The 12,366-nt window shown below is 42.9% G+C and overlaps 1 long non-coding RNA gene across 1 annotated transcript; it reads left to right on the top strand.

Moving 5' to 3' along the window:
• On the top strand, positions 1 to 6,353 carry LOC127784477 (uncharacterized). Its single transcript, XR_008019490.1, has 4 exons — positions 1 to 470; positions 542 to 824; positions 952 to 3,002; positions 6,111 to 6,353. It is a non-coding gene; the product is annotated as an uncharacterized LOC127784477 (long non-coding RNA).
• Positions 6,354 to 12,366: the final 6,013 nt, after the last annotated feature.

Raw genomic sequence — 12,366 nt, 5'->3', positions numbered from 1 at the left:
TCGACGCGACGCGAGGCGAGGTCAAGAAACGATAGACGCGGAATCCCCAGTTCCCCATCCCCAACCCTATCTCCAACTCCTAGCCGCCGCCGTGCTCTTCTCGCGACTCCGCGAGCCCTAGCCGCGCCTCACCGCCGCCGCCGCCCGCTCGCCCGCCCGACGAAACCTGCACGTCGACTCCGCGCTTGTAAGCCCTCCGGCGAGCGTCTGGTTTGAGGGTTCCTTGGCGCCTGTGCGTGCCGGTGGCAGTCCTGAGCGCCGGTCAACTCTCAGCCGTCTACATGGGCTCGGCGGCCGGCGCCGGTGCGTCGGTGGCCGCGCGCGTTTGTCGCCGTCCATCCATGGATGATCCATACCCCGGGCTAGATGATCCGTCCGGAGCCAGATCGACTTGGGACTTGGCCGTAGACGGAAGTTTGCCGGACTATCGGCGCTGACTCGGTCTCACGGCCAAGGATATTATCAGGATGGTTAGTCTCTTTCCGCCAGATGAATGATTTTTTATGACAGATCTGTTCTAATCGGTGTTAGTTTATGACAGATCTGTTGAAATCGGTGGCTGGCTCAGCTCCCTATAGGCGAGACGGTGCCAGGGGCTTCGGCTGGCACCGTTGCCGGCGGTTGCATCCGCCGCACCACGCCGCAAATCGGCTCCCGGCGATGGTATTGCGGTGATGAGTTTAACGGAGAAGACTAGATCTAAGCCATCTGGACTACCCGCCCGGTCTACCCCTCTCTGCCGAGCTAACCGTAGAAGGGAGATTCAGTTCCAGTATTTGGCAATGTACTCCTACTCAACAAGTCGCAGGGTCATACGTTTCACAGTATAGTTCTTTTACTCTGAAAAAGTCACTTGACCCTTCAAGTTTATCCTTAGTTTATGTTTCAACTAGTTTGGCTTTTCTTTTCCTTTCATATCCGGTAAATTATTATTATTTTGTTTATGTGCAGATTTGGGTTCGACGAGATGATGTTCTCCCTTTCATCTGGCTATCCATGTTATCAGCCATGGCAGGAGGCGTTGTGCTCAAGTTTTCTACGTGTTTATTATTACAATATATATGTATTTTTCTCATCTTCCTCAGAAGAAAATTTATCGACTACACTAATGGTAATGGGTGACACTCTGTTTGGGTCTACTGTGGAATCTATTGTTTTGAGGATAGGCTTCATTTGTCACAAATTATTTTCTTGTTCTCTGCATTTGACTGCCGCCGTTTTGTTCCTTTATTGGCATTTTGTTTTTTTAATCTGTTCTGTCAAGCTATTTGTTTTTCATGTTCTGTGTTAGGTCATGATTTGGTAGCCTAGGCCCTTACGACCAAATCCTTACATTCAGTTAACCTGCAGATTTTCATCGGTATCCTATAAAACTGGGCATATATACTTTCATTTCTTACGTACTACTTAGCGATTAGAGATGGCAGAACACGATTGTAGCACGTACAGTCTAGCATTTCCTAGTTCTCTCTTTTGTCTTGGGGAAGGTGGTCTCAATGAAAAATATCGTTCTATTTTTTTGTTTGTTCCTATGAAACAAGATCTTGGTGACGGTTTTTTTGTTTGTTCCTATGAAACAAGATCTTGGTGACGGTGCATCCAACGCAATGCAATACGGGTCCATTGGATCTTCTATGATAGCCAAAAATGTAGTTATTTGAGTAAATTTCAAAAAACCCCAGGTTTTGCGACACTTATAACACAAAACATCATGCATTACAATTTGTGATGAAGAACCCTAGGTTTTGGGGAAAAATGTTCCACGAAATCTCATGTTTAAGCTTATATTGTTATTTGTCTAATATATTTATGCATATTAATTGCAAAAAAATAACGAGATATTAGTGAGCATATATATGCATGTTTGCCTCATTTTTACAAGCATTATTATGGTAATATGATTAATGTTTATCTATATAAGTAAACCGGTTAATATGTCATTATTAGTATGGTTGTGTTTATTCAATCGTACAATGCAAAAGTAAGGAAAAATATGAAGTACACGGGATGGTTATGTATTTTGAGCATACCAATGCAAACATATACTAAAAATATTATATATAATAATAGAATTATCAGTATGTGATATAAACATGGGGTTTCTTGAAATGCTATACCTCAAAACCTGGGTTTCCTTGAAACAAATCGTAATATCTGAGGTTTTGTGTTACACGTGCCTCAAAACCTGTGGTTTTCTAAAATTTAATCTAGTTATTTTTGTTTTTATATTTTTTCTTAAAAATATTTTTATGTGCAAATATAGTTTGTCTATTTCTTGCTGATGTAGTCATGATACAAATGTATCGTATTTGAATATACCTAATTTTTAAAATGGGTCACTTCACTATTATATGTATAGTAGTAGTCTTATAAGCCTAATGGTCTTATATTGAACCAATATGTCTTTTTGTTCCACTTAAGAGCATAAAAGAAAGACTGGGATCTTAGGAGGCTAGCATGCTAATAAGTACCCATATGCCATCCTAACGTGCATTTTATAAGTGATTGAATCACGTCATGTTACATAGCTTTAGCCAATTCATCTTCAGCAACATGTGGAAATTGTAATAACAAAAATATTTTGTTAAATTTAGCATGGCTTTCTTGCCATGCTCATATGTGATGTAATTCCCCTGAATCGATGTGCTTCAAAGGTTGAAGATGTTGTAACGTATTGTGGATTCCCCTATTATTTCCCTGGGGCTAAAGGGGTACTCATTAGTCTGGTGGCTGGTGAGGGGTTTATATTGTTCCATATTGGCATTTCTGGCCTTCAGCATTTTAATAAGTTAATGAAATAGTAAAGGTACGCCACAATTGGATGCTTAATTGATTTGTCCTTGTATTTTAAAATTACACATGATTCTGTGCGGGTTGATTTTGTTTGAGCTATTTTCCACTGCACTTCACACTAAACTATCTTCTGATGTGCAGGTGTGCTGATTGTTATGACGTTCTCTCTATATCAAAGCCATCTGCTCTTATCCTTAATATCATATTAGGTATGTGTTAGATAAAGCTCTAAACCTTTGAACATAGGTATTTCAGTTCGGTTTATCTACTTAAATTACGTATATACAAAAAATTCCCATGTGTAAGTTCGGTTAGGAGCTATAAGTTTTTCAGATCGATCAAATAAACATGCTATGATTGACATTAGTGGTCAACATTGTATTTTTAAGACCACGCTTATAACCAAAGCAACATAATTAGGAATTTAGTATTGCTTAAATAGGTTTGGAAAAAACATGTAGCGAGATATCAAAGGAGTATATAACATCACACCCAGGGTTTTCACGATATTGCGGTGACTGGTATAAAACTCAGAAGGTTACGGCGTAACTGTGATAAATGTGTGGTACTGCATGATATTACAAATCCCAATCACACCATAACATCAAAGTCAAAAGTCATAGAACCAGACTTAGTTGATAGTTCCTTCGCTAACTTGATTCTAGAGTTTTCTACATCTTTATGACTCTCTCTCAAATACCTGCAGATAAGATATAATTGATATAATTAGTCACCGCTTCAATTTACAGAAGTTCAAAATTCGCTTCAATTTACAGAAGTTCAAAATTTCAGAAGTATTATAAGTTCAAAACTTATAGATATAGTTAGTTATCCAGGAAGGTAGCCCATGCTTTTGCGCGGGAATCTTATTTATGTATGTAACTTTTATTACTGGAAATATGTGGGGGTGACTATAACTTAAAACTGGAAAGGAAGCCCACGCAAATGCACAGATTATTTATTATAAAAGATTGCTAAAAGAAGTCCATACTAAGTATAAGAACCTCATATTTATTATTTATTAAAATAATGCTAAAGAAATCCTATTGCACCATATTCACTATAACAATCGTAGATTACCTTATAATTAAATACAAAGAAAAATTTAGACCACATGTTTTGATATACCAAATGATAATAATATCTCTCATATTCAATAAGAAATTAATTGTCCCGGTTTTTTGTCCTGTGATATGTAAACACGACTATCACCACTATTTATTATTTTGTCTTGAAAGCTGGGTGCCTTTTTAATAGAAGGAATTGCATCCATACCAAAAAAAACCCTAATACATCAATAATACTGTAAAAAAAGTTCATCTTCACTTCAAACCAAAGTGTTCATGTTTCATTTGTGTTTCAGTAATCAGTATATATAAAAATATTTTAATGTATCGCTTCTACCAATTCATGGGAGAAAATCATTAAAAATTAGATATAAATGCTCCTCTAACGGGTGAAGCCGACCTTAGCCACGAAGGTTTTCTTCTCTTATGCTTTGATACATGGGTCCCATATCGACATAGCCGTGCCCTCAAGACCAGTGTGAAGCACTATTATAACGTCTGGTTCACTATTGGCTGAAGAATTGCATTTTATTTTAAACAAGTTATTTTTTAAAAGTTTGCAGCATCATATTAGTAAATTATGTTGTGTTTTGTTTGGTTGTAGCCTTAGCGATCTGTTTTTAATTGTAATATATGAAATCTGAATGTTTTAACATTAGTTTTATGTCGTATGAAGTATAGTCAGTCCGCCTTTGAACTCTTAAAATATAGATATATCCTAGTGAACTACCCTAAGAAATAAATGCGATGAAATGAGTCACATTAGAGGGGTAGACTGATCATATGTACATATATACAAACATAACAACGTTTTAGTTCTAATTTAAGGGTTAGGAGGAAATTGTTAATAGTTTTTTTTCTAGATCCAAATACGTCTATGTGTTTTTTTGGCAAGTAGTAGTCTCTTATACATGCATATATACATACATATGCGTTTTTCTGGAAGAACAGTACATATTTATTTTTCTCCTGCAAATACGTGGGAAATTAGGAGAGAGAGATTAATTACTTTAATAGATCTAATCTAATAAATGAAAATAATAGATTCACCTGTTTAATACATGGATATATACATAGAACTAATATGTGCATGCATATAGGATGCATGAGACAGGTTTGATTACATATTTTATTCTCGTTTTGGTACCTAGTTAATTGGAATCTACAAATTAATTGTCTTTTTTTTTTCTAAAGAATATAGTCAACTTTAATATCCAAATGGTGTTTCATAATATTATTTTATAATCTATCAAAAGTTAAAAGCACAAAAACTACATATACTCTGTAATTATTGGGACTGTTATTTATTTCTCTTGATATTTTAGGTCTTTTAGCTGCATATGTGTTTTTAAAGAGATATATGGTGATATAATTTACATAAACCATCAGAAACCAGCCAGTACACAGAAGCTGAAACCAGCCTGAATCTAACATTCTAACCAGTACACAGCAGCTGAAACTAGATTTGAACTGCAAAGAAACACAAATTCTAACAGCAAAATCTAACAGCGGCAGTTGTACTGGCTGTTCAAGGGGCCTCTTTGCAAAACTGCCTTCACGTGCAGTTGACTCTCCCTTGGGAATAACTCATGTGATATGTATCTAGTTATGTATACTTAATAAAATGCATGGGGTTCTAAAATAAATCAGCAGAAATAGCCCATTAACAATTGTTTGCAGCAGGTCCAGGTGCGTCCAAAAGTGTAAGGTCTTAAGAGAGATTTTTAGGAATTGCTCAGTGCAGTATCCATTCCATATACCCAACATGTAAATATTTGTCAAAACTATCCATGTTGGGAAACTAAAGGAAATAGCATAATTGCTCATTCGTTTGAATAACTCTACATAGCCTGAAAACGACGCGGTCCAATTTGTCCTCTTATGGTAACTGATTAATGCTTCTAATAATTGAAAGAGTTACTAAATTATCTTCCTTCCTCAACAACGCAAAGTGTTTGGGAGTGCAATACCATTGTGAAGTGCATTGAGACTGAATCTTGGAGATAAAATATTGAACTCTAATAGTGAGTGCCTTTGTACTTTTAATTGATTTTTATATCACAATGCACAGATATTTTCAGCATTTTAAGCAATGGTACTTTTTCCATTTGCACAGTAATGGCAATATGTAAAGTTGCTCTGATACTCTTGCATGGTCTTTAACGATTTCTTGAGCCATTAGAGTATAGTGTATGCCACATTATGTTGATAATAAAAATAAGTCTCATGAAGAAAATTGTGTTTCTGTAGATATGTGGCACGAAAGGCTTATTTGCAAGTCAAATTCGATGAGAAGGTTTGCAAATTTGTGTTGCACAAGCTTGCCAGGTACTACGGAAAGGTAAATGTATGGGTTCTAAAACAAATCAGCAGATATAACCCACTAGTAATTCTTTGCAGCAGGTCCAGGTCCGTCCAACTATGTAAGGTCTTGAAAAGAGTGATTTTTAAGAATTGCTCAGTGCAGTATATATTTTATACACCCAGCATGCTAATATTTGTCAAAAATGTCTGCATGGAATTCCTATCTATGTTGGGGAACATTCGTTTGAATTTCGCAGCAAAGTTTTCATAGCCTGAAAACTACGCGGGTTCAGTTCGTTAATTTATCAGATTGTTCTCCTTAAAGTCTAATTCATTCATCCATCCATGCATTGCGGGATTGTTCTCCAGAAAGTCTAATTCATTCATTCATCCATGCATTGCGATGCAAATAACGCGAACGAAAACGAGACTTTACCTTCCTCCGGTTGGGCGGCCTTTTTGGATCCCACGAGCTCCGCTTGGCGCGCGCGTTCCACGTCCATCTTCCTCTGGTCGGCGGCGCGCGCGGCCTTGGTCGCCGCCTCGCACTCCTCGAAGTGGCGGTTACCCTCGCGCACCCCGAGGAAGAGCTCGCGGCAGAGGGGGCACTTCCATGGGGTGGGCTTGGTGGGGCCCTTCTTCTTCTTTCGGTCTTTCATCGCCTTCCGCACCAGCACCTTCCGCGGCTTCATGGACAGGGTCATCCTTCCCGACGGGGAGGCGGCGGCGGCGGCGGCGAGGGTTGGGGGACTTGGGGCTAGGCAGCGCGTGCTCTGGTAGGGGTGGCGTTGTTAATCTGGGCTGCGTTGCCCAACTGGGCCACTTCGACTGTGGGCCGGTGTCGTTACGCTTTTTGGTCAAATTGGACTTTTCGACCCCTTCCCGAGCTAGCGTATTGGCCTATTAAAGTTGGGCTAATTCGACTGTGGGTTAGCGTTTGGTTCTGGCCCAAGTAGTTGGAACGCACGGAATTTTTTTCATTTTTAGATTTTTTTAATATTTACAGAAATAATCTATCGGCCAAAAAAAATTGCAAAAATAGACCCTGCCGCCCCAGTGGTGGGCGGCAAGCTGACGTGGCAGACGGCGGGTCGGCCAAAATTGCAATTACCCCCTTGCCGCCCATACAGAGGGCGACAAGGGGCTAATTGCAATTTTTGCTGCCCATAAAGAGGTTGAGCCCAAACGATTTTTCTATGTTATGTTAATAATAAATAAAGAAGTATTTATTGGTAAAACTTGTTAATATTGTTATACAAATGTATTGAAGTTGGTTGTTTCGCAATTTCATATGTTAAGTAAGGTATTATTTTGTAACTTATTCGACGTATTAGTACTCGGATAATTAATAGGCCTATCGCAGTTTCGGTCGTAGAAACATTATATGGACTTAAACAAGGAGAATTATATAACATGAAGAAATAGTAGTACAATTTGAACATGATACAACTATTTTCATTGCGGTTACATAGATGATATTAGATTCGAACTAGGAGGGAGGTAGTGCAATAGTTGAACACAACGACGATGTAGTAATGGGACAAGGAAGCATGACAGTAGAAATTTCAATATGCCAAGTTGTCCGATAATAGCTAACCCCTACGTGAGGATCCCTCTCCTCTCTCAAAACGCGCTTTAGTAACCCTGTATTGCTCTGGTAGTTCAAGCTGCACAACACGACTAGGTGGAGTTAGAACCCTTCTGGTGTCTATCCATTCTCTGTATTGACATCTCCTTGGTGGTTCCTAGGAGGAAAGAATAGATGTAAAGCGAGCAAAGTTAGTAAATGTTGTGAGAAAATAAGGATTCATGTAATCAAAATATTCTTACCATGAAATCGTCGTCAAGAATATTTGGAAAAACAAAGAACCTTCGACCCAATGTTGTAGGCTTTATGGAATGAAGAACCTGACAACGATCACCACACCTGCATCTTGGACGGGCTTCCCATGGAGGGAGTGCCATAGTTAGCACCCGCCAGTCGCTCTGTTGTTCACGACATTGTCGTTCATAAGCCGCTTTTCTCTGTAAGTATTGCTCAGTACTTTCGGATGCAAAATACCAGCGACCTTCTTGTAAACAAGTGGTTAGGTCGAGAACGGGATTTTCTGTATCGACCCACTCGATGTATGCGCAAGCCGTAGTGCGGGTCTGCCGAATAGAGTAGTGTTACGAAGAATAAAGCGATTGCCCATACGGAATGAATAAGCATATACAGATAATAAAATACCTCACGGTCATAGTTAGGGCACCTAAAAAAGCGCCTTCCTCGAATATCAGGATTCCTCGAAGCCATTAGTTGGCATCGATCACCGCATAGGCAGAGAGGACGCTAGCACCAAGGTGGTAGTAGGTATACACAAGGATCGCTACGCCAGTTCGGATCCTCAACACCCCGACGTCTAGCCATTGACGAAAGCCGGTAGGATTTGTAATGAAGCAAGTGGGGAAGAGAGTACTGAATGTGACTGAGTTCTAAAAGATTGTGAGGCCTCACTCGTTAAGGCGACTTATATAGGCGCAAAAAATCGAGTGATATCCCTGACATGTGAACGTGGCGGGGCATGGTGGGTACGCCTGATTGGTGCCGAAAGTTACATGCCTGATCGGCGCCGAAAGTTACATTGGTCGTATGCGGAAAATGGCGGGCAAATACTCGTATCGCACGCGAATAAAGGAGGCTGCATCGGTGCGGCAGAAAGTAGTCGTGCATGCGCTGAAAGGTATCGTGCACATATTACAACACGTAGTCATTACACAAGCATACAGTACTGGAAAGTGAAGCAAGTAAACAAATAGAAGACTGCTCTACTGGCCCTGCTCCGCGCCGCGACCATGCTTGGTCCTCTGGGCCTATGCTCGCACGTGGTCCTGGGAGTAGGTGAAACGATCCGGTGGCACATCACGGGTAGCACGAGTGTCTGGCGATGGAGTGGCCTGCGCCTGGTCCTGCGTCTGCACCGGCGGTGCGCCTCCCAGCTGTGAGGGGCCGATGACATCCTTTGTCGAGCCTGAAGCGAAGTCGAAGTCAGTGATGTCGAAGAGCAAGGTGGAAGGCAGCAAGCGGTCCGACGAGGTCCTAGGATGGTCCAGTGGTGGACCCTGACTCGACGTGCCGGCTGCCTGTGACGAAGTCCCGGTGTACTGCCAGAACTGCGCTGAGTGCGAGGTCGACGCAGCTGCCTGAGACGCTGACCCTGCAGCCTGGGAGAAGTGGACGGCCTTCGTCATAGCGAAATGGGCGAAACCTACACATCGACAACGGGACCCTTGTAAGCTAAGACATAAAATGCATGAAAATTGATTGTCGAAGTAATGTTGTTTTTTTAAGTACCTGTGGGGGGCACAACAGAAGGCCTAGCCGAGGAAGGCGGGGTGCTGAATGGTGCACGAAACCCTGAAGCAATCGGCAAGTGAAACGGCTCACATATATGTGCGAGGCATGTACAGAAAAATCCTTAAAAATACTTACCTCCGTGCGGAGGGGGAGTCGGCCTAGGAACGTGCGCAGCTAGACGGGGACCAGTCGGTACGAGTGGCCGCTGTACAGTTGCGTCTGCCCGAGCAACATCGTCTGCACGACAGGTGAGCACTCGGAGAATCGAGCGCATCGACTCCACCATCCGCGTGTACGTCGTCAGGTGCTCCTCTACGGGTACCGGAATCCCCGCTCCTAAACGTTGGATCGTCGTTGAACCGTCAACGACGACCCGGTTGATGTCGTCGACCTGCATGGTTAATTTTTTCGTACATATTCGTAAAATTTGACGAAGAGAAAGACATGAAAACATAAAGGAATAGTGCGATGCATGGTACTCACAGCACGAGCGAAGTCCTGGTCGCGGTGCTTGGCGTAGAGGTCTCTAGTGCTCGCAACGTGGGGCTGCTGCTACAAGGGAGCGAAGGTGACCCTAGTACGGGTGCGTGGCTGGTACCAGCGTAGGTAGGCCTGGTACGCCTCCTCAGTGTGTGGCTCTCCCTCGTGGTCCACGACCTCCTCGGTTGCGAGCAACCAGTCCTCAACAAAAGTCGCCAACTTGGTGGGCCGGTCGCAAGCTGACTGCTGACCCTTGCACGAGTACTTGCGAATTAATGTGTCATATTAGTGTGAATCGACAGATGTTTCAAATTATTATGGACAGGTAGATTTTAATGCAACAACTCAAAGCGTAGTGAAAGATCTTACCGGTGAACAGCAGCTGGGACGGTCGTCGGAAACGGTACTGGAAAGGGCTGACGGAAGCCGAACTGCCGCATCACGCGGAAAGGGGCGTGAGGCTCAACGCAGATGTCGAAGACCATCGGAACCGTAGTCATCCAATACGCCTGGTCCCTGGTGTAGAGTGTGGACAGACCCAACGGCGCGCGAGCCTGGGTAGCCGCGGCACTGTAGGGCTCCCACACGACGTCAGTCGGCAGAAGGCGGTCGAACTCCATAACAAACTTAGGATACGACCGCCTAACCTGGACGTGAGCCCATCGGCGCTGCAATACGAGATGATCGATGTGATGTACAATGAACTTAGCAATTAACTTAACAATACGAGAAGATCGATGCAACGTACTTGACGACGTCACCACAGAGTACCCATCATAGGGTAGTCGACCTCTGGTCGCTCCGCATACAGTGACTCCTCGTACGCGTGCTGGTCCACCTCAGGGCGGCCGATCGCAATCCTCTCAGCTGCCCAGATAGAAAGAAAGAGAGACACTAGGTGCCTTAGTCTGACGTTACATCACGAGACCTAAAGACATGACATGCCGAAGTTTGACATTTCACGACGAAACATAAACACATCGATAAGTTCGAAACAAATTACAAGCAAAGCCACATGCCAACATAGAACATAAGAACTACGCCAAGTAGCCAGACGTGGCACGACGACGCCTAGGACGTGGTCGAGTGGAGGTAGTGCCTTCACCCGTAGGGTGAGCTCCATCTGCTGCTGATCCTGATAGTCCTGCCTCCGCCGCACTTGGTTTCTCCTTGTCTTTAGGACAATGCTTGTAGGTGTGTCCACGTTCATCACATTTGCTGCAACGCTTCACCCTGCCAGCCTCCGACTCGTCCATATCGTTGCGGATGCGACGAGTCTTCCTCCTTCCAGCCTTGCCTCGGAGCTTCGATGGGTTAGGAATATTGAGTACTTCATCGTTAGTCTCTGTGAACTCCCCAGCTATGCCGAACCCATAAATCTCGCCGCTCCATGTATGATATATTGCTTGCTTACTGAAGTACTGTGAAACATATACTGCATCTGGTATGCCACACTCCGCTGCGGCAGCAATGACATGGGTGCATGGACTGTGGAGCAGCTTCGGCTTTGCTCAAGAGCAATGACATGTGCCGTCGGCTTTGAGAACACACTCCTGCTTCACTCTCTTGCGGTAGATACCCCTGCCTGCCTTATCTTGACATAGTATCTCAAACCTGTGCTATTGGGTACCTTGCACTAGAGCTCGATGTTTCATGGCCTTTTTACGCAACTCCTCTAGCTTTTTCTGCATGAAAGTTCCAAACAAAATGCTGTTGTTCGGCATAGAGGGAAGAACTGCCTGGAACCGATCCCTAAAATACCTGCATGTCCCATGTAAAATGAACTCCACTATGCCACGCATCACCCAGTTGTAAACTTCTGCCAAATTTGTTGTCATTATTCCATATCTAGCACCACCTGTGTCATATGCCTTGGCCCATTTCTCTTTTGGTTCATGCAGAATCCACTGAGAAAATTTCCGAATCTCCAATCCAGTTCTTCTAACCAATGTTGGACTATTTGTTAGGAGAGGTCCAAGAGCTTGAGGAGAGTCAGCATCGGTGGTCGATGGAGCCGCTGCACGCTGATCACTGCATTTGGCTGTCAACTCATCTAATCTCTTCCAAAGCTCATTGAATTTTTTCTCCTGGTTCTGATTGCATAGCCTCTTAAACATGTTCATGAGCTTCTTGTTCTTGAATTGCTTGAAGAAATTAGCTCCCATATGACGCATGCACCACCTGCTCTGTACATCTTCCAACTCACCAGGGTATCCTCGTTCCATACTCCCAAACTGCAACTCTTCTATCGCTCGCAGAATGCCTGTGTGCCTATCATGTATCAGGCACACATTTGGCCTCATACCAACAACTTTTGTTTTAACCAATTTCAGGAACCAGTACCAGCTGTCGGTATTTTCACTCTCAACAAAAGCAAATGCCAAG

The sequence above is a fragment of the Oryza glaberrima genome, chromosome 9, assembly GCF_000147395.1.
Source record: "Oryza glaberrima chromosome 9, OglaRS2, whole genome shotgun sequence".
NCBI classification, from domain to species: Eukaryota; Viridiplantae; Streptophyta; class Magnoliopsida; order Poales; family Poaceae; genus Oryza; species Oryza glaberrima.
The sequence above is the reverse complement of the archived record's forward strand: the minus strand, read 5'-3'. Positions and strand labels throughout refer to the sequence as shown.